This window comes from Malaya genurostris, chromosome 2, assembly GCF_030247185.1.
Source record: "Malaya genurostris strain Urasoe2022 chromosome 2, Malgen_1.1, whole genome shotgun sequence".
NCBI lineage: Eukaryota > Metazoa > Arthropoda > Insecta > Diptera > Culicidae > Malaya > Malaya genurostris.
Window position 1 is genome coordinate 36586858 of NC_080571.1, and position 15568 is coordinate 36602425.

The 15568-nt window shown below is 37.3% G+C and overlaps 1 protein-coding gene across 2 annotated transcripts in view; it reads left to right on the plus strand.

Annotated features, from left to right (window-relative positions):
* LOC131426892 (protein tipE) overlaps positions 1-15568 on the plus strand; it is a 193256-nt gene that overhangs the window by 42017 nt on the left and 135671 nt on the right. The window contains exon 2 of one of the 2 annotated variants that reach the window (XM_058589644.1): positions 13609-14760. The gene's annotated coding sequence lies outside the window, so the exon portion shown is untranslated. The remainder of the gene's footprint in view (positions 1-13608; positions 14761-15568) is intronic. The other variant, XM_058589645.1, reaches the window with a different exon arrangement.

Sequence of the window (15568 nt, forward strand, 5' to 3'; positions counted from 1 at the left end):
ACGTTTGTCTCCAAATGAGAAACTGGCAATATTAATAGACAAATTGAACAATTGTCTGGTATTGTTGAAGTACTCAGCAAAAAAGTTGATTTTATTGCAAATGCTTCAACTCGGAAACCATCTACGACTCGTGATCCCATGACACCTTCATGGCCAAATTCTAACAGGAAGCGTCGTCCTGTGGATAATGACACATCAACACTACCACCTGCCGATCGAGGCACTAACTCAACGGATTTTGATGATCTCTCAGTTGCTTTCGTCACACCGGCAGCACCTCCACCTAGATTTTGGCTCTATCTGTCGGGCTTTCAACCATTGATAAGCAATGATGATGTAAAAAAGATAGTCACCCGTTGTCTTCATTCGTCTGATCCATTTGATGTTATTCGACTTGTGCCTAAGGGTGTGGACATAGCCAATATGACCTACATTTCTTTCAAGATTGGTCTTGATCCAGCACTCAAGCAGCAAGCTCTCGATCCAGCGTGTTGGCCAACCGGCTTGGTGTTTAGAGAGTTTGTCGACGTTTCAAAAAACGTGATGTGATCGCTTATTTTCTCCCGAGACCAACCAGCAGTAACGACACCGGTTCTCCGGATGACAATTGTTTGAATGCAACACGTTTTTCGGTGGACGGTGGGAGCCCAAGGGCTCCCATCAGAGGCGAGTATTTGGATGTATTTAGTTCTTCTGCATTCAATCATTGTCCTTTACAGCATTTGCCCGTTTGTGATAGTGATATTTCGATTTATTATCAAAACGTGCGAGACTTAAGAACGAAAATCGACGATTTGTTTCTGACATCCACCGATTGTGACTTCGACATAATTGTACTAACTGAAACTGGACTCGATGATTGCATCACGTCGCTTCAGATATTTGGAACTGCCTACAACGTGTTTCGATGCGATCGTTCTATTCTTAACAGTAATAAATCTCGGTTTGGCGGCGTTCTGATCGCAGTCGCTCATCGGTACACAAGCATGATGGTAACGACGACCAATGGACAAAATCTAGAACAGCTATCTGTTTCGATTCGTATAAACAATAGGTATGTAACAGTATGTGCCATTTATATCCCTCCGGATCGAAGTCAAAATTTGAATGTGAGTACGGTGCACCCATTGAATTATCGTTCGATAGATTTCTCTGCTCTTTCGGATCATTTGAACAGTATCGATTGGACTTTATTGTTCTCAACTGGCGATGTTGATGATATGGCAGATGGTTTTTGTTTGGAGATTAACCGATGGCTTGACCTAAACGTTCCTCGTGTCAAACCGCTCGTTTCCCCTGCATGGAGTACGACTCAACTGCGTCGTTTGAAACGTGAGCGCAACGCATTTCAACGTAAATTACATCGTCAACGGACATCTCTCAATACTTCTAATTATCATCGATCAGTCAATGCGTATAGATCACTTAATGCTAGCTTGTATAAATCGTACGTCCTTCGAATGCAATCTAATCTAAAACGTAACCCACGTAGTTTCTGGCGGTTTGTGAACTCTAAAAGGAAATGCTCATCCATTCCGGCAAATGTTTTTCTTCATAGTGAGGTTGCATCGTCAGTTTCAGAATCCTGCGAATTGTTTGCAAAACACTTCGCAGGTGTTTACTCAGTAAATTCGACGTCTTTGAATGAGGCTGAAGAAGCTACCACCTACGTTCCCGTGGATATAGTGAATTTGAGCACTTTTATCGTTACTCCAGAGATGGTTAAAAAAGCTGCAAAAAATTGAAATGCTCGTTCGCTCCCGGGCCTGATGGATTACCCGCTGCTATTTTAACTCGTTGTATTACTGCTTTAGCAGGACCGCTTAGCACTATTTTCAATCGATCGTTTGAACTAGCAAAATTTCCACTTGTATGGAAACAATCATTCATGTGCCCCGTATTCAAGAATGGGGATCGACGAAATGTGGCAAATTATCGCGGGATAACCAGTCTCTCTGCTTCTTCAAAACTTTTTGAAATTATCGTCAGCGAGGCTATCATGGATCGTGCAAAGAACTACATCTCTTTCGACCAACATGGGTTTATGCCAGGACGATCAGTAACAACTAATTCAATGACGTTTACGTCAAAGTGCATCGCTTGCATGGAGACTAAGGCACAGATGGATGTTATCTATACGGATCTAAAAGCGGCTTTTGACAAAATTGACCATAAAATACTGTTGTGCAAATTGTCTCATCTCGGGTTTTCTGCTCAGCTTGTGTCGTGGTTAAACTCGTATCTTTCTGGTAGGATTTTACGTGTAAAATTAGATAATTGTACGTCATCGCAATTTTCGAATTGTTCTGGAGTTCCACAAGGCAGTAATTTGGGACCATTGCTATTCACACTGTTCTTCAATGATGTTTCATTGGCTCTGGGAGATGGTTTCAAACTGATATATGCAGACGACTTAAAATTGTATGTCGTAGTTAGAACTGTGGAGGATTGTCGGAGACTACAGCATCAACTACAACTCTTCGTCAATTGGTGCTGCGTGAATAAACTTTTTATCAACGTTTCAAAGTGTCAGGTGATGACGTTTCATCGTAATATGCAACCTGTTAAATTCGACTACTGTATTGGTGGTTCAGTCCTGACTAGAGTGAACCTGGTGAATGATTTGGGAATACAAATGGATGAAAAATTGACATTCGATTCACATCGATCATTAATAATCACGAAAGCGTTACGTCAATTGGGATTCATTTCTAAAATCGCTAAGGAATTCAAAGATCCACATTGTTTGAAGGCTTTGTACTGTTCACTGGTTCGGCCAATCCTTGAGACCGCGTCCGTTGTTTGGTTTCCTCATCAAATTTCGTGGTGCATGCGAATTGAACGTGTTCAAAAACGCTTCGTTCGTTTGGCACTGCGACACCTGCCGTGGCGAGATCCAGCAAATCTGCCACCCTATCCTGATAGATGTAAACTAATTGGTATCGATCAGGGTTTGGATGAATGAAGCAGTGAAGATGAGTATACATGCTTCACAGTGTATGATATTCATGAATATACCTGCTTTATGAACCATGTCGCTTTTGAGGAAGCGTGAGCCTTGTTGCTTTATTGAAGTGGCTGTCCATGCACGAGAATAGAAGAGAGCGAACAATATTCACCCCTACTACTGTTTCTCCTTCTCTCGGTAAGAAAGAAGCTCTAGCCCCATAATTCACTGCAAGCAAATTAGCTTCACGGTGCAAGATAGTGATGAAGATTGAATATTCAGTTTTCGCTAGCAGACTGATGACTGGCTCTTAACTGTCGCATGTTTCTTCGAGGTCCGAACTAGAGGCGTGCAAAACAGCTCATTTTGGTGAACAGCTCCGAACCGATCAGCTCACCAAAGTGAATCGATTCGATGTATCAGCTCATCAGCTCTTTTAGTTTGAACTTAAGGTTAATGTTGTGCGCCGTTTCTCTTATGCACCGGGTTTCTTTCATATGCATGATCGAAATTAAATCATTGATTTGCAATGATGCAATGAATGCAATGCGAATTAATTTATCTTTATTTGATGTCGACTAAATTGAATCTTTCAAAGAGCCGAAGATCCGATCAGCTCGTTGCGTGTTCCCTTCGTCATAATACAGTGAATTCGGTAGCAAATTAGTGAGCTGGTGAGCTGCGGTTCTTTTGAAAAGAGCTGTGAGCTGTCAGCTCACTTCAATGATTCGATTCACTGGAACAGCTCAGGAGCGAATTGCCCATCTCTAGTCCGAACGCGATTCACATTTGTTTATACAGAATTGCACATACAGGTGTGCACTGCCACCGCTCGAGCGTTTATTGGAGTAAAGGTTTTGCTGTAATGGTAACATGTGTTTCTTACAGCTCTCGAAGCTTATAGCAATACACAATGAAAATTCAATGAAAAAATGTTCAATGCGGAATACTGATTAAAGACTTATTTTTCATCCTACTGGTTGATCACCTATCATGCACTACTACGATTAAACCCAATTAAACACTATTCAGTAGGAATTTGATTTACACAAGTAACAAGAGTTCAGGAGCTAGTTTCTCTCTAACAGCCAACAAACGAAGCGTTTGTTTGTTTGCAGTATTTGGTCGCTTCGCTCCTGTTACTTCTGTTTATAATATTCAAGTATAACTAAGAATTCTTACCCTCTACTAACTTGACACGAGTTGAATAAGTGATATGCAACAGTTTTCGTGGCATAAAGTCATCATTAACAGCCGTTCGCGTCGGAGAGCCAGTCATCAGCCTGTTAGCGAAAACTGAGTATATAATCTTCATCACTTACTAGCCCCGTGAAGATCGTTAGCTTGCAATGAAGTGTTTGTGAGAAGAACGACGTTCAGGACCACGAGAGAGCAAACTATATTCACGGCTACTGTGCTTCATGAAGACTCTAATACCAGCACACTATACCATCTGTGCATATGTGGAATATATTTGCTTCCACTAGCGTTTTGTTTGTGTGGTTCTTTTTGGCTGGAAAGGCGTCCTCTTTGTGAGCGGTGGAATTGTTCGCTCACAATGCAATGGAAACTATATATTCATTCACCGGTGAATGAATATTCCAAACCCTGGTATCGATACTTTGCAACGTCGCCGAAAAATTCAGCAGGCATTGTTCGTCGCAAAATTGATTAACGGAGAGATTGATGCACCTGAGTTACGTTGTGAAATGAATTATCGGACACCGAGTAGAACACTGCGAAATGCAACTCTGCTTCAGCACAGATTCCACAGGACTCTTTTAGGATATAATGAACCGATAGCCGCTTGTATTCGAACGTTCACTGCAGTAGAAGATCACTTCGAGTTTGGTGAATCATCTAGTCGCTTTGCTAGTAAAATTGAACGATGTGCCATTATGTTTTGACAATGTTTTACAATATTGATTTTTTATGTTATTTATTTAGTATGTAGTTAGCCGTTTTAAGATTATTGTAGTTGTTTTGTTCTTGTTTTTGTTCCTGTAACTGTTTTAAAAGATGGTGGTTTTTACGCCCGTATGAGAATGACAAACAAGACTCAACTCAAATGGGCTTTTTCCCACCCAATCTGTCCATTTAGATTCGTTTATCCGATGGACATAAACAGAAATAAATAAATAAATAAATGTCTACGTTGATTCAATCCTGCTATACCTTTATATCTAGAAAAAAATTGGTTCTATTTATCTATGATCCAAGTTGTGTAATGATAAAACTAGTTCTACTGTTTACCATACTAGTTTTGTTTTTTATAAAACAAAGCCATTTTTTCCCGCGCGAATGAGCCTGAGCATTTTTTCTCCCGCGGATAAAATTTGTGCGTGTTTTCCAGGTGAAATTTGGTGAAATTTTATCTGCTTCTTTCATTTCTTAGGGATTTTCAACCATTCAAGCGTATGTATTGTTAATTCATGATATTTATAAAAAATGCATAACATTACATAACAGATTTCCTTCGCAACAAAATATTTGATGCAGAGATCATGACCGGAATGATGACGCATCAAATCATTGGATACTGATTTGAATACCAAAGCTTTTGGCATCAGAATGATTTGATCGTCTTGGGACATAAAGGCTGTTGTCTTGAAGTTTGGTAATTTCGATCAAAAACTTGACTGAATTTGAAAGCGAATATAAAACGAACTAAAAGTGGTATCGTAAATTACCTTGCAAATTAGTTTGAAAGAAATCATTTTAAACAAACAAAAATGTATGTTATAAACACTACAAAAGTGTTAGTTGAAATAACTGAATTTAAGCTCATTTATTTCAACTAAAAAGTTACTAAATTCAAAGCGCTACAATTAACGAATTGAACTAGAGTACGTTCATTTCTAAAAAAAAAATATAAATTGAATTTACTACGAAATTGTTGGTCAAGAAATTGACAGGAACGCACGAGTAAAATGTTTGTTATTTTGATCAAAATATTGATTGAATCAAACTAATCTACTATGAAAAAATAATCATCATGTTTTGTAGCTTCAAGCAGTAATATTCGCTATATCAAGTTTTATTTTCTTTTGTCACTATTTCAACAAAATTAAATAAACAAATAATATATAACAGATCTTGTTTACATAAAATATTTGATGTTGGATATTTATCCTCACAGGACTGATGGTGTTTCAAACAGTTACCCGATCAACATACCGTATTAAACCTATTTCTCCTTTTGAAACTTGTTGCTATTTGAACTATTAAGACTTACATCAGCACTTGCAACGAAAACTACTACAGAAAATCGGATGTGTACATTACAAAAATCGATCTGAGTCAGGTCATCCATAAAAAGCAAACAAACCTTTGGCGACTTCTAACCTAATTTTCCAAACAAAATTTAAACGAAAATAATTGTTGAAATTTTTTTTGAAAGCAATCATTTTATTCTTTGAAAAAAGTTTGATTTCGACCAACAAAAGCGTGAGTTGAAATCATGAATCATTATGAATTGTAGCCGAAATCGAAGGGTTGGTAAATTCGAAGCACCAGAAATTTTAACTTTATCCAAAGTTCGTTCATTTTAAAATGATTTGTTGGGTTAAATACACTATAGATTTGTTTATCGAGAAATTGACAGAAACGTATTTGATTTGTTACAATAGCCGAAATAATGATTGAATCAAACTTAGAACACTTAGAAACATCAAATACTACATAACAGATCGGCTGAAAAGTTCGTATCGTTTCTATGAAAGGGCGCCACTAGAATAAAATCCATACCATTTTCAGTTAGTACCAACCTTTAAAAGATACGTGTATAAATTTGACAGCTGTCTGATTATTTGTTTGTGAGATATTGCATTTTGAGTGAAGCTACTTTTGTTATTGTGAAAAAAATGGAAAAAAAGGAATTTCGTGTGTTTATGAAACACTACTTGTTGATGAAAAAAAGTGCCGCCTATACCAAGAAATTAGTGTTATCCAGACTTTGCACCGGGCGAAGCAACAATTCGTAAGTGGTTTGCAAAATTTCGTACTGGTCATATGAGCACCGAAGACGATGAACGCAGTGGACGTCCAAAAGAGGCTGTTACCGATGAAAACGTGAAAAAAATCCACAAAATGATTTTCAATGACCGTAAAGTGAAGTTGATCGAGATAGCTGACACCCTAAAGATATCAAAGGAACGTGTTGGACATATTCACGAATATTTGGATATGAGAAAGCTTTGTGCAAAATGGGTGCCGCGTGAGCTCACAATAGATCAAAAACAACAACGAATTGATGATTCTGAGCAGTGTTTGGAGCTGTTATATCGAAATAAAACCTATTTTTTCGTCGATATATAACAATGGACGAAGCATGGCTCCATCACTTCACTCCGGAGTCCAATCGACAGTCAGCTGAGTGGACTGCACGCGATGAACCGAACCCAAAGCGTGGAAAGACTCAACAATCGGCCGGTAAGGTTATGGCGTCTGTATTTTGGGATTCGCAGTGTATAATTTTCATCGACTACCTTGAAAAGGGAAAAACCATCAACAGTGACTATTATATAGCGTTATTAGAGCGTTTGAAGGACGAAATTTCAAGAAAAACGGCCTCATTTGAAGAAGAAAAAAGTTTTGTTTCATCAAGACAATGCACCGTGTCACAAGTCGATGAAAACCATGCTGAAATTGAACGAATTGGGCTTCGAATTGCTCCCTCATCCACCGCATTCTCCAGATTTGGCCCCCAGTGACTTTTTCCTGTTCTCAGACCTCAAGAGAATGCTCGCTGGTAAAAAATTTAGGAGCAATGAAGAGGTAATCGCTGAAACTGAGGCCTATTTTGAGGCAAAGGACAAATCGTACTACAAAAATGGTATCGAAAAGTTGGAAGATCGCTATAATCGCTGTATCGCCTCTGATGGCAATTATGTTGAATAATAAAAACGAATTTTGGCAAAAAATGTGTGTTTCTATCAAACGATACGAACTTTTCAGCCGAACTGTTAGAATTAAAAGTCCCCGGTTCTTTCACAGAAATGGCCTCTAGATGGCCCAAAAACCAATTTTCATGACAATCTATCCACCCATATCTATCCACTAGTGTTTGAATAACAGCTGATCGTGTCAGACGAGTTCCAGTTTTCATCACGCTACGGAAAAAGACGCACCAGCGCTTTTATGCATAAAAGTAACGGTGAAGTTGAATGATTTGCGGTACGGATTGGTCCACCAACCTTTCGTTTTCTCCAGACTTGGCCCCCAGCGACTATTATCTATTTCCAAACCTGAAAAGGTTTCTCCAGAAAAAGAATGCTAAGGCAATGCAGAGAAGTATTTTGAATACCGTGACAAATCTTGGCATCAAAATGTTGGAGGACCGATACTGAAGAATAAACAAGTTTTCACGGTAAAAAATCGACTTTTTCTTTGTTAGGTCCCGGACTTCTCATTCCAAGTAGTATCTTGTTCAAACCAAATTTGGTTACTTTTCCTTTTTATTTTTTCTGCGAGCAGTATTGAGCTCTTCAGTATTTCTGCAAGGATGCACTCCAATCGTATTTTTAAGTGAATAGTTTCAGTTCCAGAAACTTCAACTTTTTTTTTTTTTTTTTTTTTTTTTTTTTTTTTTTTTTTTAAATAACTATTCATTGGAATATGAGTTAAAATTAAATTATTAAGATTTAAATTGGGTGTTCAGCCACAAGTGGTGACTTTTCAGCCCTGTTATATATATATATATATATATATATATATATATATATATATATATATATATATATATATATATATATATATATATATATATATATATATATATATATATATATATATATATATATATATATATATATATGATTTGGTTATTACCATGAAGACATTATTTGCTTCCGCAATTCTGAGATTATTGTGTAGGGAAAATTCTAAACCTACTTGTATTGTGTAATGGGGAAAAGGAACTTATATACTAACTTACTAACTAATACAGAGAGCGAATCGATTCAATTGAAGATTGCATCGATTTTTGTCGGAATTTGCTTATAATATTATGTGACATTACATCTAATGGTTCTATATTTGTGAGTCTGTGTAACTCATTTGTGCTAAACCAGGGAGGACGCTTCAAAATCATTTTCAGAATTTTATTCTGAATCCTTTGAAGCGTTTTCTTCCTGGTGGAACAACAACTTGACCAAATTGGTACCGCATAAAACATGGCTGGTCTGAAAATTTGTTTATAAATTAACAGTTTGTTTTTTAGACAGAGCTTAGAATTTCTGTTTATAAGAGGATATAAACATTTAATATATTTATTACACTTTGCCTGGATTCCTTCAATGTGATCCTTGAAAGTGAGTTTTTTGTCATACGTTAAACCTAAGTATTTAGCTTGATCAGACCATGTCAATTCCAAGCCATTCAATTTAAGAATGTGATTATTGTTTGGTTTAAGAAAAGAAGCTCTTGGCTTGTGAGGAAAGATAATTAATTGCGTTTTTGTTGCATTTGGTTTAATTTTCCATTTTGACAGATAATCACTGAAAATATTTAAACTTCTTTGTAGGCGACTGCAGATCACTTTTAGATTTCTACCTGTGGCTAACAGACTTGTGTCGTCACAGAATAGCGATTTCTGACAACCAACGGGTAGATTTGGAAGATCAGAAGTGAAAATATTATACAAGATTGGAGCTACGCTCGAACCCTGCGGAACACCGGCTCGTACGGGTAGCAATTCAGATTTACAGTTCTGATAGCTAACCTGAAGAGTACGATCAGTTAAATAATTTTGAATCATTTTGATCAAATAAATAGGAAACTGGAAATCGGACATTTTTGCTATTAAACCTTTGTGCCAAACACTGTCGAATGCTTTTTCTATGTCTAGAAGAGCAACTCCAGTGGATAACCCAGAAGATTTATTTGATTTTAGCATGTTCGTTACTCTGACAAGCTGATGAGTAGTTGAATGTTCATGACGAAATCCAAACTGCTCTGGTAAAAAAATTGAATTCTCATTTATATGAGTCATCATTCTCAACAAGATAATTTTTTCAAAAAGTTTACTGATAGAAGAAAGTAAGCTAATTGGGCGATAACTTGATGTTTCTGCTGGGTTTTTATCAGGTTTTAGGATAGGAATTATTTTAGCGTTTTTCCATCTTTTTGGGAAGTAAGCTAATGAAAAACACTTGTTGAAAATTTTAACCAGGACTCTCAAGGCAACATCGGGAAGATTTTTAATAAGAATATTAAAAATTCCATCATTACCAGGAGCCTTCATGTTTTTGAGTTTCCTAATAATTGATTTAATTTCATCAAAATTCGTCTCAATAATGTCATCGTGTGATAACACTTGGGTTGAAATATGATCATATTTCAGTGAGACTTCATTTTCAATAGGACTCACAACGTTTAAATTAAAATTGTGAACACTCTCGAACTGCTGAGCAAGTTTTTGAGCTTTTTCACCATTTGTAAGAAGTATTTGATTTCCTTCCTTGAGAGCAGGAATTGGTTTCTGAGGTTTCTTAAGAACCTTAGAAAGTTTCCAGAAAGGTTTAGAATATGGTTTAATTTGTTCAACTTCTTTAGCAAAATTTTCATTTCGCAAAAGAGTAAATCTATGTTTAATTTCTTTTTGTAAATCCTTAACTATGTTTTTCATAGCAGGATCACGAGAACGTTGATATTGTCGTCGACGAACATTCTTCAACCGAATGAGCAGTTGAAGATTGTCATCGATGATAGGAGAATTCAATTTAGTTTGAGCTTTGGGAACTGAAAGATTTCTAGCTTCGATAATATAATGATTCAAATTGTCAATTGCTGTGTCGATGTCCGCAGAATTTTCTAAAATAGTTTCATGATCCACATGATTTTCAATGTGAGATCTGTAATCCAACCAATTAGCTCTATGATAGTTGAAAATAGAACTAATTGGATTAATTATAGCTTCGTTGGAAAGTCTGAATGTTACTGGAAGATGATCTGAGTCAAAGTCAGCATGAGTAATCGGTTCACTACAAATGTGACTTTGATCTGTTAGAACCAGATCAATTGTAGACGGGTTTTTCACGGAAGAGAAACAAGTAGGATTACTGGGATGAAGAACTGTGAAGTAACCAGCTGAGAGTTGATTATGAAGTATTTTACCATTACTGTTATTTTGCCTACAATTCCACTGGACATGCTTAGCATTTAAGTCCCCTATTACGAAAAATTTCGATCGATATCTTGTAAGTTTTTGCAAATCGCCTTTAAAGAAATTTAATTGTTCGCCGGTGCATTGGAATGGCAAATATGCTCCAGCGATGAAATAAATTCCATGAATGGTTTCAACTTCGATTCCCAAGCTTTCAATAACTTTAGTATTGAAAGAAGGTAAAATTCGATGTTTAATTTGCCGTTGGACAAAAATGGCAACTCCACCACCCATTCCAGTAAACCTGTCAAATCGATGAACCACATAATGTGGATTACTTTTCAATTTTACATTTGGTTTAAGAAAAGTTTCTGTCACAATGGCAATATGAATTTTGTGAACTTTGAGAAAATTATAAAATTCATCTTCACTCGATTTCAAAGATCGAGCATTCCAATTTAAAATATTCAAATAATTATTTAACATCACTGTTAAATTTTAAATTCATTATAATATTATTTGCAAATTTCCATCCGATTTGAAATGCTTCAAAAAGTGATGAAGTTGAATTCATTTGGATGATCATTTGAAAAAGTTGATCTTGTAGGTAGATCATTTTATTTTCAGTTATATCGCCTAAATCGACTTCATTTAAAGAAGCGAATGGCATTGAAGGAATATTTGTAGGTAGACTGCCATTAGAAGAAGATGATTTGGCCGGTCTACCTATTAATAAATTGTTTTCGTTAGAAGAAGAACTGCAAGGCGGTCCTGTGTTTTGATTATTTACATTAGAAGAAATAGGTGATAGATTTCTACCTAATATACCAGCATAACTGACATTAGAAGAAGATGATGACGAGGTCGATCTACCTGTCAATAAATTGTTTTCGTTAGAAGACGAATTGGCAGGTGCCTTAGAAGAATTTTCAGGTATGTTCTGTAAATTTAAGGTCGTTGATTTGACTTGTTGTCGAAGCGAACGAGCGTTTAAAATTTTTTCCCTGACAGGACATTTCAAATAATTGGATTTATGATTTCCATTGCAATTTGAACATGAAAATTTATCAGAGGTTTCATTCGTTGGACAATCGTCTTTCGAATGCGATTTACCACAATTCAAACACCGTATATCCATATGACAATTTTTGGTTCCATGACCGAAGCCTTGGCAACGACGACATTGCGTTAAGTTTGCAATACGATTATGCCGTTTATAATGTTCCCAATGAATTTTAATGTGGGAAATGAAACGTACCTTTTCTAAAGTTTTCAAATTGTTTACATCACTTCGATTGAAGTGTATTAGGTAAAGTTCATGGGAAATTCCAGAGCGTGGTTTAGAAGTACCATTCGCTCTTTTTTTCATAAGTATTACTTGGGAAGGGGCAAAACCAAGCAATTCTTTTAGTTCATTTTTAATTTCATCAATACTTTGATCGTTTGATAATCCTTTCAAGACAGCCTTGAAGGGTCTGTCTGATTTTATATCATATGAATAAAATTTATGAAGTTTCTCGGACAAATATCGAATAAGACGTTCGTAATCTTCCAATCCATCCACCAAGACTCGACATTCTCCTCTTCGTCCGATTTGAAATGAGACTTTTACTTCCGGGAGAAAAGTAGAAAGCTCAGTACGGAATGCTTTGAAGTCGGAAATCATCACCGTCACTGGTGGCATAGATTGATGTTTCTTCCCAGAACGACAAGCGTCCATTTTGGGAATTTTTGAAGAATTTTCTTCTATGTCGCTACAATCGGATTCAGGAAGAATCTCGTAAATATTGTTAGACGGCATAGAATCAACGGAAGGGAAATCCGTCCGTTGTCTTTTATTTTTACATTCAGATTCTATAAGATCGTGAATGTTATTAGAAAAATGTTGAATAACGGATTGTGATTTATTCCGTATTGAATTATTTTTAGCCTTAGGCTTGTTGCCTTTCCGGTTGGACGCAGGCATTTTTGAAATTAATGAAATTTTAAATTAAATTAACTAGGCTAAATTAGTCTTCGATTAGACTCCTAGCTAGCCTTAAAAAAGGCTGATTAATTTCTTAGTCACTCTAATATCACTCTTTGTATCACTTAGTCACTCTAATATCACTCTTTGTATCACTTAGTTAGTGATTCAGGTAGCCTTGAAAAAGACTGAAGCCTTGAATCAATGAAACTCTAGGTAGCCAGAAAAAAATTCCAGGAGCCAAGAGCTATACGCGTGCGGTGCGAACGACTGTTCAACACCGACTGAAGAAACTTCAACTTGATTTTGTCTTTTTTTAAACGGAAAAATAACACATGGTAACGAAATAAATAATTGATTTGCTATTAAACCGACAGTCTCGGCATCCAAAATACTGGATTCTAATCTCAGGTTTAGTTGAAAAACAAATATTGACACATCCTCGCAAAACAGCAATCACGTTCTCTCTGTTTACAATGATGTGATCCTCAGCTCGATTCACAAAGCACAACCTGCAATCAACTAAACATTTGCCTTTTCTTCGCATTCTATGGTCACCTAATGAGAACAAATCTTATTACTTATTTACAGGCACGCCACCCACTTTCGAATCTGTTTGGCCTTTGACACGGGAAATATGTACGCTGCGCTGCACTGGCACCGGACCAGAAGATCCGATTAGTGTTGGTCGGACGGGAGTGGAACGAAGCTACCTACCTACCACCTACCGGGCGGAACAATATGTGTGCCACGGTCAACAATGGCTCTGCCGCCCATCATATCCTTTCGAGAGCTGCCGAAAAGGCACCCAGCAAATATTGAGACGAAGGAAAATATCGTCCTTTTCCGCATCGTTCGACGTACAGTCAACTTCAGAAAGCTTTGGCCGAGCAGTAGGCGGCTATTTGGAAGTTATTTGTGACGTGCTTCTGGTGGCGAACAGAGCGAAGAATACGTGAAAAAAAAAACAATATTGTGGTACTCGGCGTTTCAACCACACACAACAACAACAAAAAATAGAAGTGAAGTGAAAAAGTGCTTGTGCTTTGCCCTCCGACGGGAGAATATCATAAAATCAATAAAATAATCATAAAAGTAAGGCTATATACAGCTGTTTTTGTGCGAGAAACAACATAAGTGGAAATCGAGGGTGATATCTCATCTAGCTGGAAACGAAGCTGGCAACTGGCGACTGGTCAGTGTAGAGTGGATTAGTGTTGAGTTTATGTTTGGATTTGTAGAAGGATTTGAGTAACAAAAGACGACTGTATTTGAAGAAGAAGGCGAAGAAAAAATAACGGTAAACACTTGATGCAATGAAAAATGAATGAGAGCTGCGAAAGTTACGAATCGTACTAACGCTTAACAGTCACCGGAAACTACCTGTGCTACAATCCGTCCCCACGATACGGGGATCCATCTGTTTATTCCCGAGAACTTAAATTAATCCGGTTGCTTTCGGCACAGTGACAACTGTGAGGTTTATAATCAAAATCCTACCACATTAGGATTGAATTAAAAATAGTCCTCAGTGTCTTGTCGTGTTCCGGTTAGACCGACCGACTAACGGGTGCTCGGTAAACAGTGGACTGTGAATATAGACTGCTACCGTTGCTGTTGCGGGCCACTGTTAGGTCGAGCTAGTGCAGGAAAATAGCAGCAGTAAAGTGTGACGGGATTACGAAAAGTGCCACAAGAGATATCCCTGCCGTAATAAAATCAAACGTTAATTGCACTAATTAGGTGAGAAAGGGGTGTACTTTGCTGTTTGGTGCGTTTGTGTTAGGCAGAACTGCCGGAGGTGTTTTCCGATCGACTTGAGCTTAGAGATTGTCTGGAGGGAAACGGTGGGGGTGCTCGAGGGATGAGTTCCGTGCTGGCCGTTTGAAGCTGAATATAGACCTCGTTTTTTTTCTGAACCCATATCATAATCGAGATGCTCTTGCTATAATTTAATAACGGGTGTTGGTGTCATCTGCCAAGCCCAGCAGTGTGAGAGATTTATTGTTGATGGGTCCGTTTCTTTACACCTTTAATGGCACTTTGATCAATATGTTGAACAATAGTTCGCTTAATTGAACCTAACTTAAACGGAAAACAATTTGAATGGATGCTGGAAAATTGATTTTGTGAATTTAAAATTATGTTTTTCGTTTACAATGTGCACAGCAAAGTGGCCGACGTAATTATTTTGACAAAAAAATTTAGGATGGCAAACCCATGGACATTTTGGAAAATTGTCAACAGAAGAGTTTCCTGTCCGCTCGATAAATTCTTTGTTGGTTGCGTGGTGAAATTGGCATCTGTTGAATGCAAAGAATCAGGGTTGGTAGTCAGCGTACCCGATCATCAAGTCGTAATAAGATATCAAAAAATAGACAGGTGGGTAATGTCACAGACATAACTGAAGGGTGTGAGTACGAATAAAGCTCACATGGACCTTTCACACTTCCGAATATAGAGAACCGTTCGTATTAGTAGATGTGAATTTTCCATTTTTTATTGCATCGCTTCCAGAATTGTGACGGTGCATCTATGCTCAAGTATGACA